Source organism: Castanea sativa, chromosome 10 (assembly GCF_040712315.1).
Source record: "Castanea sativa cultivar Marrone di Chiusa Pesio chromosome 10, ASM4071231v1".
Taxonomy (NCBI): domain Eukaryota; kingdom Viridiplantae; phylum Streptophyta; class Magnoliopsida; order Fagales; family Fagaceae; genus Castanea; species Castanea sativa.
Window position 1 is genome coordinate 35,569,675 of NC_134022.1, and position 25,618 is coordinate 35,595,292.

General features: G+C 32.4%; 2 pseudogenes; one reads left to right on the forward strand and one right to left on the reverse strand.

Moving 5' to 3' along the window:
- Window positions 1-14,836: 14,836 nt before the first annotated feature.
- Window positions 14,837-16,141, reverse strand: LOC142612890 (carboxylesterase 1 pseudogene; annotated as a pseudogene).
- Window positions 16,142-22,676: 6,535 nt separating this feature from the next.
- On the forward strand, window positions 22,677-25,413 carry LOC142612442 (uncharacterized; annotated as a pseudogene).
- Window positions 25,414-25,618: the final 205 nt, after the last annotated feature.

The window sequence follows — 25,618 nt, forward strand, 5'->3', positions numbered from 1 at the left end:
ACATTTTGGCTCCAACTAAAATTCTATTATCAATATTTTAAGAACAAATGATTAATATATTATTTTTATGATATCATTTAAATTTCAACAATTTCAAAGTAAATTCAAACTAAAAGTCTATTATTAAAAATTTTAAACTTAAATTGCAGACAAAAACCACATTTTTTCTAAATATATAAATAACATGTTGATTCCTGCTCTAACTAAAAGTCTATTATCAACATTTTAAGAACAACTAATTAGTAAATTACTAATTTATATTATTTGTTACGATATATTTCCCCAAATTACATTGCTAACATCACAAGTTAGGCGTGCTCATATGTAGTATTCTTTCGGTAATATTTAATAATTGTTTAATTTTGGTAAAACTTTATCATTTAAATATACTATATAATAAAAGTTGATTTTAGAAGCTATGATTGTGTTAAGTGGTTACTCTCACTAATTAGTAAATTAATTTTATATTATTTTTTATGATATTTCCTCAAATTAAGGGATAATATTTAACAATTGTTTAATTTAGGTAAAACTTTATCATTTAAACTTTAACAATTTTAAATTCTATATAAACTAAAAGTCCATTATAAAAATTCTATACTTTAATCCCAAAAAACAACCCACGTTTTTTTTTTTCTAAAAAAAACCGTATTTTGACTCTAACTAAAAGTCTATTATCAAAATTTTAAGAACAAATAATTAATAAATTATTTTTATATTATTTATGTGGTCTAATTTCTCAAATTAAGGGATAGTATTTAGCAATTGTTTAATTTAGATCAAACATATCATTTAAACTTCAACAATTTCAAATTATATTCAAACTAAAAGTCTGTTATCAAAAATTTCAAACTTAAATCGCAGATAAAAAACCCACATTTTCTTTCTAAATATATAAACAACCTATTGACTTCTACTCTAACTAAAAGTCTATTATCAACATTTAGAAACAACTAATTAGTAAATTAATTTATATTATTTGTTATGATATATTTCCTCAAATTAAGGGATAATATTTAACAAAAATTTAATTTAAATAAAACTAAAAGTCTATCATCAAAATTTTCTAAACTTAAATATCACATAAATCACGAATCATATCATATACTATATATAATAACAGTGGTGGCTTCAAGAATTTTTTTTCAGGGTAGTCCTCAAGAACCATAAATTACACAATCTAATAAAAAGAGAAATTCATATATTGACAACAACAACAGCAACAAAATACGCAAATACATAAAGTTTTACAATTTCCTTTTACAAGTTTTCATATTATGAAATCGTTGCATAATAGTCTCATTATCAATGCTACAAGATTTTCTAAGTTAAAGTCAACACGAATTCGCTTAGAAGATGAAGATGAATCTTGCACAATAGATGAATCTTGGGTATGTGGTTTTTTATCAAATATTTGTCCATAGTACTAGCAAAAAAATAAACAATAAGTTCATTTAAAATATTAGTAAAATTATTAATTATTGTTATTTAGGTTTTTTTTATTTCTTTACTGGCCACCTAGCATACACCCCACTGTTTAGTTTGCTTTGCACAATGTAAAGACTAAAAAAACAGTACATCAGTGCATCATTCACCCGGCTCAACTCACTACCTAACATAATTTAATTTAATTTTTTTTGATCTTTTACAATGTCTTGTTCAGTGTTTACTTACTTTTAAATGGACCACTGCCCAATTCAAATATTCAATGCCACGGCCCCCATCCACCCCCCACTTAAGAGACAAGAGCCAATCAACATAATTACATATTTTATATTTACATACACTTACACAAAAAGACAAGTTGAAAAGCCAATTTATATTGTCAAAAGATAAAAGCCTACCTAATTCTAAGTCACAACGCAAGTCTGTAGATAGACTATTAGTATGAGATAGAGAAAAAGAGAGAGAAAGCGCCGCTTAGAGCAAAGACTAGATAGAGAAAAAGAGAGATAACTGAAATACCTTGATGTTGCTTGAGGTTGGGGGTGGACCGGGCGGTAGCACGTTGAGGCCAGGGGCGGCAGCAAGTTGCAGACTGAGGTTAGGGGCGGCGGCACGTTGAAGGCTGAGGTTCTTATTTCCCAATCTTGTTGTCGCCATCGTCTGCTTTGGGTTTTGCTGTTGCTGAGGACTTAAGATTCTTATTTCCCTTTAGGTTAGGTATTGTTTTGGTTTAAAATTTGTTTGGGTATTTTGTTTATTGAAATTTAATTATTATTATTATAATAATTATTATTTTTCTTGATTTAAAAATCTGTCCTGAGTAGTGAGTAAGGATTGATCTTGGGCTTTTTTCTCTAAGGTCTTTATTGGGCATTTGGGCTTGCTTTTATTATAATTTTTTTTTTCTAGATTTGAGTTCAAAAATTTTTTTTTAGGCCTTTTCATTTTGCTTGAAGGCCCGAATATATTGTTAATTAAGTGGACCAAAATAATTTTATTGGGCATTAAAAAAACTCAGGGTGGTCACAAATCTTTTTTTAAGAGTAGACAAATAAATAAAAAAATAAATTATTATATATATATATATTTTTTTTTTCAGGTCAAGGTGGTCCTGTGACCACCCTAGCCTCAACGTGCTACCACACTTGTATAATAATATTTTGAAGATAACAAATTTTTCTGTTATGTTTCTCTATTGTGCAAGAGAGTTAATACCGTACCAGAGACTATTTCAGTTTAATTAGGGGAACAAAATATTTCGATATTGGTTAATACCGGTGTACCGTTTTGGGTTTATCGCTAAGTATTAAATATATATATATATATTAATTGTATATCCGTTAATCAGACCCTATATAATTTGTTTACAATATTTAAAATTATCAACTCATATCTTATTTAATAATTTAAACTATGGCTAAAATGTTAATTCATTATACTAATAATATAAAATATATAGTGTTCTCAAGAATATATATATATATATATATATATATATATATATATATATATATAATATCTAATATTTATAATAGAATTGATATTGATCTATTAAATAATAATACTAAAAGGAGAATGTTAACAAGCACCGGAGGGTTCTTGTTAAGGTTTGCCAATGTGGGTCCCACATAAATAAAAAAATTGAGTAAATTAGAAAAAAAGTATGACATGACTTGTAAGAAAGAATTGGACAAATTTGCCTTCTTAATGTGGGACACGGTTGGCACTGGCAAGGGGCATTTTTTTTTGGGACAAAATTGTCCTCTTAACACATTTCCCTCATTTTCACTTTTTATTTCCCACTAAATCTTATTTTACTAATATTTTACTATCCACTTTCTTTTACTTTACCAATATCAAACTAAATTTCTTCCCCTTTGCCAATACTAAAGAAAAGAAGAGATGAAGAAATGTCAATAAATGATTGAGGAATAATTAAACAAGGTACCACTATGGTATTTTATTTGCTTCAGAGTTATTTTTTAAAAATAGGTTAAAATTAATATGTTATTAATTTTTATTTTTGATACATGTATATTGTAGCACTAATGGATGAGGATATAGTTGCAAAAGAATTCTTTGACTTTAATGAATAACTTCAAGAATGTATTATAATTTTATTTTATTTGTGATTTACATTTCATTTACCATAGAATATTTTTAAACTCTTGTTTTTATATAGCACCAAACTTAATATGATGTTAATTTTTATTTCCAGTACATGTATTATAGCATCAATGGATGGGAATGTAGTTGCAAGTGAGAGTCACTACTTTACTCCAACAAATTGTTTTGACTTAAATGAACCCCTTCAAGAATGTATTGTAATTTTATTTTATTTATAAATTTACATTTCATTTATCATAAAATATGATGTTTATATTTTAAACTCTTGTTTTAATATAGCACAAATAGATGACAATGTAGATGCAAGTGAGGCTTATCAATTTGTTCCAATGGATTGTTTTGACTTAAATGAATTGTCTCAAGAAGGTATTATTATGTTCATTTTATTTGTAATATATAATTCATATATTGTATAATATGATGTTGATTTTTTTTTTAATTTTTGTTTTAATATAGCACAAGTTGATGATGATTTGATTGCAAGTGAGGTTCATGGAAGTGTTTCAAAGAATTGTGTTGAATTAAATGAGCTTCCAAATGACGGAAAAAATAATAATACTTATGGAGATGAAATAATTGATTGGAATGAATGTCCAATAGATAAAATGGGAGTTATTGAAGAACATGAAGATATAAACTCAATAGAAAATGAGTTTGAGACTTTTGTTGGTCAATGTTTTACTAGTGAAGAAGAAACTTTCATTTTCTATAAAAATTATGCGAATCGATATAATTTTACAATTCAATAAGGTCGTACTGAGAAAAAAAAGGAGAAATAGTAAGATGTGATTTCTTTTGTCATCGATAAGGTAAACAACCACTAAAAATAGTGGATCCATCTAAGGAGCAACGAAATAGGAAGTCTTTAAAATGTGGATGTAAAGCTCATTTAAGTATCATTTTGCGAAAGTGATTGATATTTTGCCTCGAGACTGGCATGTTACTAAGTTTGTTGCAGACCACAATCATGATTTGTTCTCCCATTCGGAAGTGCAATTTCTTCCAGCCAATCGAGTTATCACTATAGATGATGAAAAACGCATTTATTGAAAGAAGTTGGACTTTCAATTAGAGAAGTAATGCGTGTTATATAACTTGAGAGGCATTTGAAACATGGGCAACTTCCATTTTTTCAAAGAGATATTCGTAATCTTTATGCAAAAAATGAGGAGGAAGAATGCAAAGAATGATGCCATGGATCTTCTACAATTTTGCAAAGTTGCTAAAGAATAGAACTCTAGATTCCAATATGCATGTACAACTGATGAAGAAAATAGATTGGAGTATATTTTTTGGTCACCTATTCATTGTTTTAATTGGTACCAAAAAATGGAGATGTGGTTGTTTTTGATACTGCTTATAAGGTGAGTGCTTGTGATATGCCTTTTGGTATTTTTGTTGGTGTCAATAATTATGGAAAGACAATTCTCTTCGGTTGTGAACTTCTTCGAAATGAAACAACAAGTGCCTTTTGATGGTTAATGAAGGTACATTCTTTGTCTTATAAATTTTTACAATTATTTTTTAACGTATATTCTTTGAAATATTTTCATGCTTTAGTAAATTTGTATTTGATTAGCAAACTTTTGCATGCTTAATGAAGAATCAACCCAAGGCAATTTTGACGGACCAAGATCCATGGATTACAAAGGCAATATCAAAAGAACCACCGGCTACAAAGCATGCCTTTTGTATATAGCATATTACCGCTAAATTTAGTGGTTGGTTTACATCAATTCTTCATAATCAATATTCAAATTGGTGCATGGATTTCAATAAGTTATACAAGTTAGAGTCATGTGAAGATTTTGACAATCAATGACTTCTAGTTATGACAAAACATGACATGCTCCCTAACAAACATGTAATTGGTTTATATCAAATCAATCACTTTTGGGTACCATGTTAACTTCGTGGGCATTTTTTTGGTGGAATGACAATAACCGGAAGATCGGAAAGTATAAATACATTTATTAAACAGTTTGTTAGTTCTCACACAAACTTGATCCAGCTCATCAAACAAGTAAGTCATTATTTACCATTGATTTCTTTTGTTGTATATATTTTTTTTGTTAATATTTGTAGTCTTCATGTGTCATACAAAAGTTTTTAATTTATTTTACTATTTGTAATTTTAGGTTGATCTTGCCATTGAAGATATTGAACAAACACAATCATATGATACAATGTTAGAGACATATAGATGTTCTTTAAGATCAATGTCACCGCTAGAAGACCAAGCACATAGTGTTTTGACGCCCTATGCTTTCAAGAGGAATTTTGGAGAGCAACACAATATTTGTTTCTTTAAGAAAATGGTATTGAATTTGTGCTACAATATTATAAAGATGAAACTAGTCAAAGGCACAAAGTATTGTGGGATGGTAAGATGACATATTGTAGTTGCAAGAATTTTGAATTTGGGGTATACTTTTTCGTCATGTACTTAGTGTATTCCTTCATTATAAAGATTGTTACCAAATTCTATCCTTGTATTTACCACCAGGATGGTGTCATGAAGCATCATTAAGTGAAAAAGAATTGCTAGTGGTGGATGATGAAAATTTAGTGGACAAGGAAAATATGGTTGATTCTAATGTTAATGATATGATCGATGGAGATTGCTTCATTAATTGTCCTCTGCTCTCATAGACAAAAGGTTGCCCGAGGCAAAAACGAATGAAAGGTGGAAGAGAATTAGGAAAGAAAACGAAGTCTTGTGGCTTTTGCAAGCATATTGGCCATAACATCTCAACATGTCCGGAGAAAGATAATTGTACTTCCTCAAATGGTGTGGAAAAAAGAAAAAAAAAATGTACTTCAAGTGAAATTGAATTGAATCCAATATTTTCTATTAAATGTTAGGCATAAACTCTTGAGCTTGTAAAAGAAAAAAAATTATGACAATATTGTGTTTGTTAATTTTGACAATATTATGCCATTGGACAATATTAATTTTGACAATATAATGCCTTTGTTAATTTTGAAGCTTCTCTTGTTTTTTTTTTTTGGTTTGACATTTCCATTTTGACAATATTATTATAGTGAATATTCACATTATGATTTTCAATATTATGTCATTGTACTAAAACACTTCTTTCTACCTTTTTATTTTTTATTTTTTTATAATGAATTTACTTAAATTCTTATAAGGGATTCAATAAATACTAATTTAAATTAAATATTCTTGAAGATATTTAAATTATGCTTAAATTGCCAATTTATAAAGGATTCAAACCTAATCTCTAATCCATGCTAATATTACATTGTTAGTCCCTAATAGTTATCTATCAGTGTTTTAGTCCCTAAAGTATCAAGTGAATGTTATTGGTCTTTAAAGTATCAACTTTGACAACTTAATGTATTTGTTATTGTTTTAACTTTCTTTTTTGGTTTACCCATAACATAAACAATTCAATCAAAATTAATATTTTGATTCGGGTTGAGGAGTATTTTCAATTCTACCCACCGTAATCAGGTTGAAAAAAGATCTAACCCAACCTAGCCCACCTAGATCGGGTTGGAATTAAAAATAATAATAATTGAGCATTCAAACAATACCAATATAAACAACACTGATACAAATAAGAGTAAATTTATAACCTAATAAGCCTGAGCCAACTACCAAACTAACACATTATTTTATTAGTGCTTCAAAGTTAGTAGGTATCAAATAGCTCTATCCTAAATCGGTTGATAAAAAAAAGAATAAATAATAAAATTATATAATATATTTAAAAAATATATATTAAATATTGTTGGGTTAAAATGAATTGACCCCTTGCAAATTAATTAATTACCCAAGTTAATTAATTAGTCAAATTACATGCAATGGCGTGGTAGCACAAATGAATCACCAAATAACTAAATGCAGCAGAAAATAAATTTGACATAGGTAACTTGTTTATGAATGGGGAAGACCATCGAGGCAAAATCCCATCGGGTGGATTTGAAATCACCACTCCTAAGAATCTACTATTATCAATTACAAGCGGTTACAAGTATGAGAAATCTTACCAAACCCTTTAGCCTATCTCGAAATACCATCAAGCCACCTTTTACTTTAATTTATTTATTTTTACTTCTCCTTTTTTTTCTCAACCACACGTTTTGTTTCACCCTTAGAGCATCACACCAACTCTTGTATACTCTTGCATAATAGAAAATGAGAGGAATTTTACAAATTTTAGCCACAAAACTGCCCACATCAGTCTTTCTAAAATTGTGCATATTTACACATTTGCTACAGTAATCGTGCATATATACACGGTTACTATAGATGTGCATTCTATTATTTTATTAATTTCACAATTGCGCACCTTTTTTTTTCTCTCTTCTCCGTGTGCAAAACGAACTCAGTCAGACTTCTCCTCTCCTTATCTGCTTTTTCCTCAGATACACACAAATACACCCATACAAACACACCCACTCAAACACATACACAAAGACAAATCAACACAGAGATACACAAACACAACCACATGGGCAAACCAACACAGAGAGTGAGAGATTGGTGTTGGTGTTTGCTGCTTATGGATCGGTGGATCAATGCTGGTGGCGGAGATTAGAGTTTGTGGGTTGCTGGAAGTGGGTCTGCATGCTTGTGAATCGGTACTAGTGGCAGAGATCAGTGCTTGTGAGTCGACGAAAATGAGTTTTGATGCTTGTGGATCGGTGTTGGCGGTGGAGATCGGTGCTTGTGGGTCGACGGAGTTAGTGCTTGTGTCGGCAGAGATCGGTGCTTGTGGGTTTTAATTTTTGTGGTGCTTGTGGTGGAGATTGGTGCTTATGGTGGAGAGCTGATGGGACTATGAGAGAAAGAAGAAGAAGAAGATGCTTGTGGAGGGGAGGTGATCTGACACGTGAAAGGAAGAAGAAGAAATGGTTGTGAAAGGAAGAAGAATAAGAAGTTGAGGAGGGAGTCTGAGAGAGATAAGGTCAAAGATAAAGACAAAAAGAAAGAGATAAGTGCAAAGAAAAGATAGAGAGATAGGAACAAAAGAATAATAAAAAAAATTAAAAAGATATTATTATTTAAATAGAGTGAAGTGTAAAATAGATGAATTGATGTGGGTGTTTTAAAAAAATTGTTGTGTAAAATAGAAAAAGTAAGTTCTTAGGGTAAAATAGACTGAAAAATTTGGCCGAACTGATGCAATTACTCTTACACTTATCTTCTCCCATCCACCTGCTTCTCCTTTTTCATCTTTTAAAATTTGTAAGTTCTCCCATATGAAACTCTTGGCTCAACTTCCTTGTCTTCTATCTTTTTTTCACATCTTTCTTCTCTAACTCAATTCGTCTCTTCCTTGATTTTTCCACCATCCACCCATTTCGTCTCCCTCAAATTTTTTTTTTGTTCTCCCATATGTTCTTATGGGTTTTTTTTTTGGATGTACTGATGTTGGTTGTTTTTTTTTGTGAGATGGTTTTTTTTTTTTTTTTTGGGATGTGCTGATGTTAATTGTTTCTTGTGATATGGGTTTTTTTTTTTGGATTTACTGATGTTGGTTGTTTCCTGTGAGAGGATTGTGATTTTAGGTTTTTTTTTTTTTTTTTTTTCCTGTAAGATGTTTGGTGTTGTTTTCCTTGTAGTCATTGTAGCCCTTAAATGTGTGGGCAGTGCACACAAAACGAATAAGTATTAAATAGTTATAATATTATTATTATTTTTTAAAAAGAGGTGGAGTTTGAATGATGTTCATGGGGGTTGTCAGTGACTTGTCACTACTTGTCAAGCGCACAAAACAACAAAGAGTTAAGATTAGAATAAAAAGAAACATAAAAGCCATAAGAAGAAATGTATGGTCTGAACAGACAAAGAAGAAGAAGCAGCAGAAGCTAAAGAGAAGATCGGCCAAATGGATTGTTACAGGCAACATGGTGGTGACAAATGGCAGTGTTAATGACGGCAGTGACCCAAGCAAGAGCAAATTAGTAAGTTATTCAGAAAGGAGAGAGATTATTAATATTAGATTTTTTTTTGCTATTTCGGTTCGGTATGAAGTTTTTGGCCGGAATCCCATTTTTTTCCGGTATGACCAGAACAACCCGGTATGGTTCGGTATTCAAATTGGTACAAAACAAACACATTTCTGTACTATTTCAGGTGTCGAGGCAAAATATTCTGGCTATACCAGCTGGTGTGGTATGAGATTGACTCCCTTGATAGAATCACTCACTAAGTTCTTAATAAAACTCTTTTTTTTTTTTTAAATAATTTTGAGGACACATTCATTTGAATCTTGAACATATATAATAGCTTTATTCTCTGTCGTACTCTTTTCTTCTTTTCTTTTTATTTTTATTTTTTGCTTCAAGGAAGACTTTATTGAAAATAAAAGATTTTTTTCTCCATCATACTCTTAGGCCAAAATTGGGAATTAATTCCATTTTCCCAACTATATAGTTAGTAGGTACGGTTTTGAAACTATATTTTTTAATAACATCTCAAGTTTCTAAAACTCAATTTTGGCTTAAAAATTGAGTCTTTGAGGGTCGGTTTTCATGTTCTGATCAGGTCTGAGTTGGTACTTTTTCCACGTGGCGTCCACCTGAAAATCGAGTCTCTAAGACTCGATTTATAACTCGACCATTTGAAACTCGATTTATGGCTAAGTTTGTGTCCACGTGGATTCCAGCTAGATATCAAGCCTTAGAGACTCGATTTTCAAGGATAATCGAGTTTCTAAGACTCAATTTTCAAGTTGTGGTCCACAAACCTCCATGTGGTTAGGGCAGGTTGTCCTTAATCCTCACAATATATCACTCAGTAGCTCTCTCCGTTTCCTCCTCCAAAAACCCCAGCAGCTCTCTCTTCCTCTCTCACTCACTCTCACTCTCATACAAAACTCACCCCCATTACAAAAACTTCAAATCAAACTCACCCCTCATTTACACATCCTTATGTCAGGTAAGGTTTTTATGACACTCTCTCTAGTGACTATTTTTTTTAAGGTTTTTTTATGGGTATATCAAGAATTTTTTTTTGTTTGGTTTGATATTTTTGATAAAATGGTTTGAAGGTTTGTAATGGGGTGAGTTGTGTGTTTAGTGTTTTTTTTGGGTTTGAGTATGATTAATGATTTTTTTTAGAAACAAATGATAATGATTGAGTGTGTTTGTATATGACAGGGTGAGTATATGCAAATGTGGGGTTTGTAATATGCATATACTTTTATAAAAAGTAAAAAATATTGTAGATATATTTGTATTGTTAGGCTTTTTATCATGACTATTTTTGTTGTTGTTTGGTTTGATATTTTCCTTTATATTTTTGTTAGAATGATTTGAAATTTTGTAATGGGGGTGAGTTTTGTCTTTAGTTTTTTTATTTGTTTGAGTATGAAATAATAATGATTGAGTGTGTTTGTATGTAATGTGGGGTGAGTATATGCAAATGTGGGGTGACAAGTTGTAATTTTTGTACTTTGAGTAGATAGAAAAGGTTTTGCAATTGATGTTAAATGAAAGAGATAAAATATGTCACTAACATATTACACTTGACTCTAATAGGTTCACAATCTCTAAAGAATATTGATATAAATATATACTATGGTGGACCCCTTGTCAATCCTCAAGAGATTGACGGATTCCCATTTAGAGGGTCGGGTATCAAATGCTATTACATGATGATATGTCGTAAGTTGAAGACGTTGAATGATTTGAAGAGGAAAATAATGGAAGAATTGAATTTGAACCCTGCTTGTTATGACATAAAAAGTCCTTCATGAACGGATAAATTACGGGTATATGGCGATCAAAGAAGACAAACATGTAAAGATCATGTTTAATTGGATCCATAAAATGCCCCAAGTAAATGTTGCTGAGTTATACGTAAGTTCGAAGCTGCTTGTAGAAGTTGATATTGAGAAGGTGCAACAAACAACTACATCTTTACAATTTACAACATTAGATGATGAATGCACTACAATGGGAGGTTATAAAATGGGAGGTTATACGCTCCCATCTCAAGATCATGCTGCCAATACTAGTGAAATACTCCAACCTCAAGAGACACATTTAGGGGAGGAAGACGAAGATGAAGATCATGCTGTGAATAATGGTGAAAATCTTGATGATATGGATGAGTACGAAGAGATGATTGAGCGAGGCGACTTTAATAGGGATGTGGATGACCATGAACTTGTTCCCAATTTTGAAAAGGAAAATATGGAGTACCATGATGAAGGTGATGCAGACGATGATATTGGCGTTCAGCATGATACAAATACGACCACTGCCTACACATCTCCTGCCGAGTCATTCTATGCAAATACTTGGGAAAATATGGTTGATCATTCACGTCTTCATATACCATTTGTTTCTACTTGGGAAGATGGGATGCATTTTAGTAAAATGTTGACTTTTGCAAATAAAGAGGCAGTGAAGCGTGCATTGATAATATACGCAGCAAATGATAGTAGAATTTTATAATCCGAAGATCGACTAAAACTAAATTGTGCGCCGCATGCATTGACACCAACTGCAAGTGGTACATTGGGGCATTCATGAAGGCTAAACTTAATGGTCTGTAGATGGTCACGTCTTATATGGGTCCACACAGTTGTATACCCTTTGGTCTACGATGAGACGGTAAAATGATGGATTCTAATTTTGTTGCATCAAAAATTGTGGGAAAATTGCAACAAAATCACACTGCTCATATTGATAAACTCTGGGAGATCATACATACTAAGTATAATCATGAGCTTTCTTACTATAAGGTATGAGACACAAAACAAAAGGCAATTGCTAAGATATTTGGGAATTGGGAGGAGTCTTACCAAAGGTTGCGAAAGTTGTTGTTGGCATACTTGGATTAGGATTCGGGTATCCAGTACAACTATTACACTATACCTAGGGACATAGATGGTATTAAGATGAAAGAATTCAGTTAACATCCCTAAGCCTTAACTAACTGAATTTGTAGTCTGTTGTGGCATAAGCCTTAAATAAAAATTCATACATACTATGTAAAGTGTAAACTACATTGACAACTAATAAACTAAAAATCAACTGCATATCATTAACAGCACGTGTCCAAATAAAAACCAACCAAAAGAGTAACAATGACTAATATGCAAAGTAACATAGACCATCCATAGCAAATTCATAAATAGCTAAAATAAAATGTTAGTACATGAAAATAAACTACTAAAAGAAATAAAATTCAGGCAAAATATCACATAAGCAGAAGTTTACTAATTAATCAATAGACTCAAGAGAGTTTCTAGGTAGTTATTCTTCAGAACATGATAAAATTCTACAGAATATTCAGGTCCATCCTCTTTACTGGAATACACAAAATAACCTGACACTACAAGCATCACTCTACTAAAAATTTAATGAATATCATGATAGTCTTGAATGTCATAACACTAAGTAATGAATATCAGAAACAATTAAAAATTAGCCCATCCGAGTTGAATTACCCATAGGTTTTTGTGGCTAGAGACAAGTCCAAATGGTTCTTTCTTTAAAAAGGTTTCCTATGTTATCAAAACAAATTAAAAATTAGATTTTAACTGAAAATTTTGAAAATAATAAATATTATAATAAATTTTTAAACAATATATATAATTCAGAAATTATATTGATGAACAAACATAACAAACAAAGAGCAAAAGCTCACACACAGAGTCCTTCAAAAACTACTAAACTAAGATTGATAGCTTACAAATCAATAAGAGTTTAATCAAACTATAGAATATTTAATGGCAATAAAATAAATTTTAAAAAAAAATTGTGCACTAAAACCTAGAAGAAATAGACAAAAATAAATAATTTAACAAAAAAGAAAAAAACTGCAACAATCAAATCAGGCAACTACATAATTTATAATCAAATATATCCAACAAAAAATCAGAGACAAATAACATATTCGAATCATTAGAAATCACGAAAAATCAAAGAGAAACACATAGCAATAATAACAAATCACAGAATTCTGGAAAAACTAAGTCCAAAACATGTTCGAATGGAGAGAGAGAGAGAGAGAGAGAGAGAGAGAGAGAGAGCTAAACGGACCTTTCAAGGTGGTTTTGTGAGTAAATTGTAGGTCGCCAAGGTTTGATTAAAAAGCAAACAGGGTGAGTGAAAGAGGCGTGAGAGTAAGAGAGGAGCGAGTGTGAGAGGGTGTCTATGTGAGGGTGGAGAGGCATGAGAGTGAGAGAGGCGTGAGAGTGAGCGTGAGAGGGTGAGTGACAGAGGTTCAGTGGAGAGGTGTTAGACTTGGTTAAATTTTGAAAAAAACCTTATTAGAAATTGAGTCTCAGAGACTCGGTTTCCAGGTGGCTTCCATGTGGATGAACACGTTACATACAAATTGAGTATTTAAGGGTCGAAATATAAATTGAGTCTTTAAAACTCGATTTCCAAGTGGATGCCACGTGGAAAAGTGCCAACTTAAACCTAATCGGAACATGAAAATCGACTCTCAAAGACTCAATTTTTAGGCTCAAAATTGAGTCTTTTGGACTTGAGATGTTAGTATGAAATATAGTTTGAAAACAGTGCTTACTAATTATATTGTTTGGCAAATAGTGTTAATTTCCAATTTTGGCCATACTCTTACAAAGAAAGGAAGGGCCATTTTTAATCCAGAACTCCTTCACCATTATGCAACACAATTAAATCACTAATCACCATGACTCACGGCTTAGAAAAAAAAAACATAATCATTTGTGTAATCAAATTTATATAAAATTCTTAACTTGCTCCAAGAATGCCTTGCCCCTAGAGGAGTTATGAAAGTCCACCCCATGACAACCTCCAACACCGAAATGACCCGTGTACACCATGTTCCTCCAAAAGCTTCACCAGCTCAAGCTGACGATCAAACAAAAGGTCCCATCACAACCAGTCACCAAAACCTTCCATCCCAGCAACCTTATTTTCTCCAACAGCTTAGACCCACCTCCCACCGTTGGATTGCAATACTCATGATCACAGTCAACCCCAATTGGCAATGACAACTCCCACATCAGATCAGTAACACACAGTGGCAACTCTGACTCACCCTTTGGGTTCCACCAATGAATGGTTGTTGCAATATCAACCCTCTGATATTCAACGGTCCAAGATGGTCAGCTTCCGCAGCCATATATAAAAAGATGGTAATTTTTATTATTATTGATATAATAAAATGCAGTTTTAACTTTTAATTCGATTATTCCACTTTTTACACATAAAACACCCCATACGGCCATAACCCCATGCCAATAATGGTCTTTTAATAGAGAAGATGGAAAACAATAATTATGAAAATGATGTTTTATTTATGATTTAACAGCATCAAAGCCAAAACAACGACTTTTCAATACATATAACAACATAGCATTAATCACATCAACAACATTACAACGTTATTCTTTGTGCAAGACTTTTGACATGTGGACTATTCTATAAAAATATATGCACAAGATAACATCGCAAACCAACACAGTGACACACATACACACACCACCAATTCTTCCTAGGCAACCAATGAAGATAATATGAACTTTTTAAGGACCACATGGAGTGCCTTAGTTTTGGCAGGCTCAAACAAATCTATCCCATGATGACCCCCCTCACCAAATTGGCTCACCACTGACACACCCTTTTCTCTCATCAGTTTTACCAGCTCAATTTGATGTTCAAACACTATGTCCCCATCACAGCCCACCACCAAGACCTTCCATCCTAGCAGCTTGATCTTTTCCAGAAGCTGAGGCCCATCTCCAACCTTTGGATTGCAATACTCATGGTCGCGGTCAGCAATTGGTAATGACAATTCCCACATTAGATCACTAACACTTAGTGGCAAAATTGGATCATTGTCCCTCAATTCTGATTGAGTCCTTTGGGACCCACCAAAGTATGGTTGATGCAATATCAACCCTTCGATCACCAAAGGCTCAAGTTTATCAGTTTCCACGGATGCACGTAACCCTACATGGTAGGCTATGTTACCACCGGCACTAACACCCATAATAAACGTGTTAGATAAATCAGCATAATCTCTTAGCCAACCATCTGGGGTGGTTTTGATCCAGTGCAGCGCTTCCATAGCATCATCATAAGCCGCCGGCAGACGGTGCTCTGGGGCGAGGCGGTACTCGACGGATACGAGGATGACGTGGAGGTCAGTTGCCATGTTGGCACAAAAATCATGGAAAATTGATGAGGCTGCACTCGAAAGGATGAACCCTCCTCCATGGAAGTAAACTATGATAGGCAGTTTAGGGGAGGAGTTATGATCAAGTGCTTCTCTGGGTAGGAATATTCTGACCCAGGTGTTGTTTGATTGGTTTAGAGGGATGTCTTTGGAGAGAACTGGAGTGGGGTGGCCAGGATCAGGTGTGGGTGGAGTGTTCGGGACTTCTCGGAGGCGTGTGATAGTGCCGTCGGCATTGAGGGCGATTTGGAGGTGTTGGTAGGGATCAACGGTGGGATTTGAGGGAGCAGTTTGACTTGACATGGCGAACTCTTTAGCTTTGTGATGAGCTTTCTGCTCAAATTGTTAAGTAACTGTAATATAGTTGTGCAAGGAACTAAGGATGGAATATGTTATGTGTTTGACTTTCACTTGGGAAGATATATATATATATATATATATATTCTATCTATACTACTATTTAAGCGGCTGCTTTTATTTGGAACGGATTTGTTTTTGTTCCAAAATACTCCTATGTCCCTAAGTTTAAGTAAAGATAGAACTAAATGATAGTTTGATAAAAATACATGTTTTGCACTAAAATATTGTCTACAAAATAGGAACACTCCTCCACTAATTGCTAATTTAAAAACTCCTAAATTTTTGCTAAATTTATAACACGTTCAAGTTTCCAATTAGTTTATCCTTGCCTGTATCATTATTTAGCAGTTACCACTTGTCGGTAGTTTCAATGTTATCCACACACCCATGTTTTAATTTGAAAATAAAAATAGTTACCACAATTTACATCCCAATACTCCCTTATCAGTTGCCCAACTCCAAGTTTCCATCCGTTCATATCCATTTGCCAATTGTTTTTTCTATACTACTATTTAAGGGGCTGTCCCTGTTTGGATTCCACATTTTGGATGCCTAAAGTATCCTCATCATATTCACTTACAAGTTTTCAACTAACAAGGATAAATATGTAAATTAAAACTCCTACACTTTAAAACCCACAAACTCACGTACGCTGCAGCTTTCTATAACACTTTCTATTTCTCATTCTTCTTGATTGAAGACATTTTAATAGCTCTACATCCTCATTTCTTTTCTTCAGATTAAAGATATTTATTGTCAGAGTGCCCAACAAATTTCCATGTTCTATCTTTTGCAAATTCCTTTTTGTTTTCTTTTGCTTGGTTTATGATTGACTTACTTTTGCTCTACTTTTTAAATGTAATTTTAAAATGAATGGATTCCTTCATATCTTACCACGTACTTCTTAACGAATTGTTATTTCACGTATTGTAGGTATTGTGATCTAAAAACAGGGTCATTTTATGCTACAAAAGAAGCAATCAACCAAAAAATTTTCAGGTTCTATCTTTTGCAAGTTCTCTTTGTTTTCTTATCTTTAGTTTATGAATGACTTTCATTAAAGTTTTTAATTCTAAAAAATATTTATCTTCTATTTCCTCAACTTTTTTTCCCTCTACGTTTGTTTTCCATTTTTAAGAATTTTTTTTAGCTTTCTATTTAGTTTTTTAAGAAATCAATGACGTTAATTTTTTTTTTAAATCTTTTTTTCCCTTCTACGTTTTCTTTTTCTTTTTAAGAAAAGCTTTCTATTTAGTTTTTTAGTTTTTTAAGAAATGAATGGTGTTAAATTTTTTTTTTGTTTGCAAATTACGTTTTTTTTTTTCTTTTTAAGAAATATTTTTTAGCTTTCTATTTAGATTTTTAGTTTTTTAAGAAATGAATGGCGTTAAAGTTTTTTAGTTTTTTTTTTTACCATCATTGTATATGTTTTTGGTGTTAAATTTTATTTTTTCAATTTAGTTATTTATTTAAATAGTTGATGATGTGGGGATTAGATTTTAAAGAGTCCATGATAGAATTAAATTCTAACTTTGATTTGTTGATTAAATTTTTTTTTTTTTTTAAATATTTAGTTTAACCCTAATTCTTTTATTTCTCTCAGGTTCACGTACACACAAATTTTTTGGATTGTATTGAGGAGTCATTGGAATGGAATATTAGATAAGTTTGGGTGAGAGACTTTACAAGAATTATTATATGTATTAAACCTCACATAAAGTGGTTGTTATCTAATAAATTGTTGTAAAAAAATTTCTTTCGTAATAGAAATATATTTATCATTTGTATAATTTTATGTCAAATTCAATTTAAATTTTTTTTCATAAGTACTAATTTACTACTTCATAAAAAATGTTACGTACCTTTTTCTCAGATTTAAATGTTGTTGATGTCTTTCTCAAAAAAAAAAAAATTTGTTCATGTTGTTGATATATTTGAAATTTAAACTACCACACAACCAAAACTACCCCCCACCTTCTATCAAAAAAAAAAAAAGCCCACACGTTCCTGACAGTCCTATCTTAAAAAAACTACCACACAACCAAAATTACCTCCACCATCTATCCAAAAAAAAAATATCCCACAGTTCCCTGACAGTCCTATCTTAAAAAAACTACCACACAACCAAAACTACCCCCACCTTCTATCCAAAAAAAAAAAAAAAAAATGTCCCACACGTTCCTGAGAGTCCTATTTTAAAAAAACTACACACAACCAAAACTACCCCACCTTCTATCCAAAAAAAAAATCCCACACATTCCCTATGTGCTGTGCGTGAGCTCACCTATGATAAGCCAACAATCTTGCCTACAAAACAACTTTATCTACATCACCTATGTGCTGTGCGTGAACTCCACAATTGGACACACTGTCAACAAATCAAGCTTGAAACCATCCCACATTCTAAAAAAATAAAAACTACCCCATTCTCATATCAAAAAAAAAAACTTAGCAAAAACCAAATTCAACTGCCTGTAAAATTATGAAACTAAATTTGGCCTTTTATTTTCTTTCAAAATCAGATATGTTAGTGCCTAAATATAAGGATAAGGATGGAGAAGTTATAGTAGTGATTTTATAGTAGAAGTCTTTTTTTTTTGTCAAAAATATGGAAGATATTTAAAAAAAAAAAAAAAAGAGATAGAGATAGAGAGAAAGCTATTTTACTTAACGGTCAGATCATCTTCATGGGTGTGCCAAACCTCCTTAGATCTCATTGGATTGCATACTCCATTAAGTGAAAGGAAGAAATGCCAAATCTGCATGAACTATATTCCGCTTTCCAACTTTCAAGCCCATGCTTAAACTAACTTGGAGAATTGCATTGGTTTACAAAATATTTTTTGGAATTTTTTAATCAGAAAAGTTTAAAGAATTTTTTAGGAAATATCTTTAAAAATATTTTATTGAAAAAAAAATTTTAAACATCAATTTAGATGTTGTTCCTACTGCTATGACCTTAAACTACATTTATTTTTTTTTCTTCTCAACAAACAATCATGAAGTTTTTATACAATTTTTTTTCAAGATACTTCAATCATTAATTCCCAATTATATTAGCCTTTTGTTAAGGTTAAAGCACCATTTAATACTTTATTTAAAAAAATCTCAAAATACAATTGTGGTTTTATACAATTAACATGTATCTCTTGCCATAAAATTTTCAATTTAAACTTTTATTTACTTATGTAATGGATATGTAGTAAATGACTAAATTTTAGGATTAAAAAAACTACATTTTAGGATTAGACAAAAAATGGTAATTGTCATACATAAAGTTTGAAAAAAAGAACAACATCAACAATACTAGAAAAAAAGAAAATAAAAAGTGGATGAATAGTTACTAAATTTTAGGATCTTTTTAGGAACATTTCCTTTAACAAAAAGCTTATTACTTTACTATTCCATAGAAAATGTTACGTACCTTATAAAATACAACATAAGTATGGATAATGATAGTCTATCAGTTTAAAACTCATCAGATACTCACTAATGTAAAAATTAGTAGAAGCATCCAAATCCCAATCCAAAAATGCAAGCCCTGTATTTTTTTTATGGATAATTAATGATTTTGTGAAATAAAGTAAACATTTTGTAAATAATATTTTAGTCATATTGATCTTACAAATCATTACCTAAATTTAAATATATTCTCAAAACTTCTACCTCAAATAATAATTTAATAATTTTAAGAAGTGTAACTTATTTCTCCTATTTTATTAAAAATTTATTACAATTACACATATTATTACAATTCTTACATGTGATTAATTTGTTCAAAATAAGTTCACTTTTTTGAGGTTTTAATACACTCTATTTGTGACAAGGAAAAATCTATTCATTATTGTGTATGTATGTGCAACAACCACTATAAATTTTATTTAATTCTATGTAGGAATGAGTTCGCAAAATACAGCGATGGTGGATACCGATGACATAGAACGTCGTCGAGAACAATGGAGATATTATGCTCGCTGAGAATACAAAGAGAAGACAATGAAAGCAGAAATATTCGATTGGCAAGACGTCGTGCCAATTATGCAAGACAAAGACAACAAACTTTGGGTGGTGATCACATTTTAGTGGGAGGCCCAACAAATTTTAGTGAAGAAGATGTTGTACATTCTAATTCAACATCAACAAACCCATCACTAATACCGCCTAATCACGAGGCCGGACAAAGTTGTCGTCTTACACATATCCGTAACTTGGCACGCAATATGCCGGTTCCAAAGATAGGGCTATGCAAGAAGTTAGTGGTGAGATTATACAAAATTCATTTTTTTTGGCATGATAGTTGTATGTCAATGTATACAAAATTACTAAGTTAATGTTTGTAATATTAAATTTAGGTCTCCCTCCAACCTATCCAACTATAATGGCAAATGACTTTGAGGCTGACCAAGTCATATAAATTCTGATGTTAATAATGGTAAGTTTTATATAATATATTTATAAAGCTTTCACCATTATTTTTTATATATAATTAAACCAATTGAGCATTTTATATTATTACATTGTAGTTACGGAAAGAATTGAAGGAGCTGAAAATATTGTTGAGCAAAACCAAGGGGATGCCTACGAGAACAAGGTTTATTACTCAATGCCACCATTTTTATTTTCATTTTCATATCCTTCTATAGAGCTTTGAACATAATTTTCTATATATAATTACACCAATTGAGCATTTTCTATAATTACATTGTAGCCGTAGAGAGAACTGAAGAAGTTGAAAATATAAATGATCAAAATCATGGGGATGGCTATAGAGAACAAGGTTCGTCACTCAATGTCACCATTTTTATTTCAATTTACATGTTTATCATTATCAATTTTATTATTTGTTATCAAGCTGCATATTCGAAACATTATTAATATTTTGCTTTTTTCACAACATAATATTTGGTACAATTTTAATATTTTCTTTCATAACTATCATGACACTGTTTATCACTAATTTTTTCCTCAAAATAAAAATTAGGTGTTGACAACACATTTGATGGTACTGCACATGTAATAAATTGTATGCGAGGCAGATACAATTGTGCAAAGAATTTTAAAGAAGGTATAGAGACCATTAGGTACCAACTACCACAACCAAAGACATGTCACTTTTGTAATGCCCGTTTGTTCCATCGAGAGACATCCTCAATGTGTTGCAAGGATGGAAAAATATCCTTCCCCAATATACCAATTTGTCTTGAATTTATGGAACTCATTTGTGAGCAAACACCACGGGGCAGACATTTCAGGCAATATATACGGTTTTACAACAACATGTTTGCATTTACCTCAATGGGTGTACATGTGGATGAAAGTGTGGCCTCAAATAGTCGAGGAATATATACATTTCGTGCCCAAGGTGCCATCTATCATAGAATTGGTAGTCTTTTACCACATACACCTCTAAGTGTGCGGCATCTACAATTGTATATCTATGACACCGATCTTGAAATACAACGTAGAATGTCTCAATCTGTAGATGCTCATGAAGATATTGTGCGACTTATTCAAAGGATCTTAGACATGCACAATCCATTTGTGGAGAAATTTCGTCAATTATCTCGAAATCCAAATTTACATCAATGTAAACTCCTCATTAAAGAACAACCTCTAAACCAACCTCAATATTGCCTTCCCAATGCTTCCCAAGTGGCAGCTATTATTGTAGGAGGAGAAGAAGTAGGTCATTTAAGTGGCGAGAGAAATTTTGTTCAAACCTTTGGTGGTAATTTGATCAATGTTCAAGATACGGATTTTATGATCCATTGCAGGTACCCAATACTTTTTCCATTTGGAACATATGGATGGGATATCAACACACGTGACGCTAATAGAAATAAATTTTCATGTCGCGATTATTATTCATACATATTTCAGGTAACAGTTTTATTATTTTCAATCTATTACTTCGAAATGCCGCTTACATTATAAAATAACTAAACATACATCTATTTTTACTAATGTCGAAGATTCGCGACGATGCTTTATCAATGATTTGGCTTGGAGGACGCCTTTCCCAACAGTATGTTGTTGATAATTATGTAAAAATTGAAACACACAAGCTTAGGTGGTTTGAGCACAATCAAGATTCTATTAGGGCGATTTGTACCAAGGCCTACAAGATGCTTTCAATGAAGGAGAGAGTGATACTGGTAATGTAAACTTTACATTTGAAAGTTACATTACTTTATTAATGGCGAATTAGTATCAATATTTATTAGTGCCCCAACTTTTTCATCTTATATATAGGAAATGTTGGACATAGAACCATTCTACCTTCATCATTTGTGGGAAGCCCGCGCGATATGATCCAACGATTTCAAGATGCAATGTCATTGGTTCAAAAGTTTGGGAAGCCAGATTTATTCATCACAATGACGTGCAATCCAGGATGGGAAGAAATTCAAAATGAGCTTTTACCTGCACAAACAGCACAAGATCGTCCAGACTTGCTTGCAAGAGTTTTCAAATCGAAATTTGAAGAATTGAAAGATGATATCGTGGTCAAGGGGGTTCTCGGAAGAGTTATTGTATACGTGCGTAGTCTTTGAGTTCCAAAAGGGGTTTACCACATGCACACATGCTTATAATTCTCGATGAAGATGATAAATTGCATAATCCAGATGATTACGATCAAGTTGTTAAGGCAAAATACCATGTAAAGAGGAACAACCTCAGCTTACATAAAGCCGATATGAAAGCATATGATACATGGCCCTTGCGGAGTACAAAATCCAAGATCACCGTGCATGAAAAATGGGCGATGTAAAAAAGGATACCCAAAGCCTTTCTCATCAGAAACATACCAAGGCAATGACTCATATCCTGTTTACAAACGATATGATACTAATAATCCCGTGCCACTGAATGATCATTGTAGGATTATGGTAGACAACACTTGGGTTGTTCCATATAATCCTTGGTTATTGCTGAAATATAATTGTCATATTAATGTTGAAATATGTTGCAGTATCAAGAGTGTAAAGTACTTATATAAATATGTGTATAAAGGCCCAGATCGTGTCTCTATGGAAGTTAGGCCGTGCCCAATTATGATGAGGTCCAACAAGACATTGATGCAAGATGGGTAATGTGCTCTGCAGGCATGTTGGAAGATATTTTTCTTTTCCTATGTATCGAATGTACCCTGCTGTTTTTTCGTTTGCAAATTCATCTTCCCGTATAGACAACAGTACCCTTTAGATCACATGAACCTATTGCTAATGTTTTGGAGCGAAGTAAAAAGACAATGCTTACTGAATTTTTTTATATGAATATGATTGATCATGATGCACGAAATTATGTATATAGAGAGTTTCCTGAGCATTATTGTTGGGATTATAAAAACAATATATGGACACGAAGAAGATCTCATAAAAAAGTAGTGGGCAGGATATATACTGTTTCACCATTTGATGGAGAGAAGTTCAATCTACGTGTTCTTCTTAATCATGTCAAAGGGCCAACAGGATTTGATGATTTATTGACTGTTAATGGGATAACCTATCCAACTTTTAAGCAAGCAGTCGAACAAAGGGGTTTACTAGAGAATGATAACAGCATACGACAGTGTCTGCTTGAAGCAAGAGACATTAGAATGCCGTCAGCTTTAAGAAGATTGTTTGCAACAATATTGGTATTTTGTCTACCAACTGGAGTAAGAGAATTGTGGAATGAGTTTTACCCATATATGGTAGAAGATTATCCATCAACATCTATTACAACAGAGACACGTCGTACAAATAAACTTCTCAAGGATTTAGGGCGTTACTCTTGCAACATGGAAAGCACATTATGCAGTATGATTTGCCGATATCGACGGAGAATGTGACAATGATTTAGTGTACCTAGACTCATTCAAGATGAGCTAACTGTTCCAAATGTAGATGAAGAACTCACTTTAATTGAAAAGTTGAATAACGACCGAGAGAGTTGCATATGAGAAAATCATGACGAGTTTATTGATCGTAAGGAAAGCATGATATTCTTCGTTGATGGGCCAGCTGGGGAACTCGGGAAAACATTTTTGTATCGCACAATATTGGCAACCTTGAGAAAAGCAGGTCACATTGCAATTGCCACGATGCCACATCCGGCATAGCAAGAACATTACTCACGGGTGGAAGAACAGCGCATTCCGGTGTTTAAGATTCCTTTAACTCCCCGATGCTTCATCTACTTGCTCAATAAGTAAACAATCGTACTTAAGTGAACTTATTAGACGTGCCACCATAATTATTTGGGATGAAGCCCCAATGGTAAATAGACGTGCACTTGAATCTTTAGATAGAACATTTAAAGATATTATGGAAGTAAATTTACCTTTTGGTGGGAAGGTGCTAATTTTGGGTGGAGATTTTCGTCAAGTACTTCCGGTTGTTCCAAAGGGTACAAAGACAGAAATGATTGATGCATGCATAGTCAAGTCTCCATTATGGAAAGATGTCAAAGTGTTACATTTGAAGCAGAATATGAGATCTATCAACGATGAAGAGTTTGCTCAGTATATACAACGCATTGGTGATGGGAATGAACCATTTATAATGGATGATTTGATTAAACTACCCTCTTCAATGGCAATGCAATGGGAGGGTCAGCATTCTATATACAACTTGATTGATCAAGTTTTTCCAAATTTGCAAGAACATGCCAATGATGCAAGGTATATGGTTGATAGGGCTTTGCTAACACCTATCAATGATGATGTTGAACAGCTTAATGCAAAGATAATTTCTCAGTTCTCAGGAGATGAGTTTACGTTACATTCTTTTGATGAGGTTGAAGGAGATACGCAACATCTATATCAACAAGAATTTTTAAATTCTATATCTCCAGGGGGTTTACCACCACATATATTAAGGCTAAAAAAAGGTGCTCCAATTATGTTGCTGCGCAATATAGATCCAAAAGTCGGATTATGTAATGGTACAAGATTGATATGTCGTGGATGTTTTAACAACGTAATTGACGCTGAAATTTTGATTGGACAATATGCGGGTACACGTGTTTTCTTGCCAAGAATCCCTTTGAAGACAACAGAAAATGTACACTTGCCATTTGTAATGATCAGACGACAATTTCCTGTACGTTTAAGCTTTGCACTTACAATAAACAAAGCGCAAGGTCAGACAATTCCAACTGTTGGAATTTATCTTCCTGATCATGTTTTTAGTCATGGCCAATTATATGTGGCGTTGTCAAGGGGAGTCTCTCAATCCAACACAAAACTATTGGTGCAAAAAGGAACAATACCTGAGGAGGAAGGTGTTCACACAAGAAATATTGTGTATAAGGATGTTTTGTTCCCTTCCTCATAGGTATTAATTAACAATTGGAAAGAATTGTCTTACATATAAATTTATTTTAATAATTTACAAATTTTAATGGTTATGCGGTCTACGTTTTAATATTTTATTTCTTCATCTTTTTTATGTATACAATTAATTGGTAATGTGAAGGATGCCCAACTCAAATGTGAGGATTGAGTCCACTATGCTAAGTAATGGAGTGCATGTTGTTCCT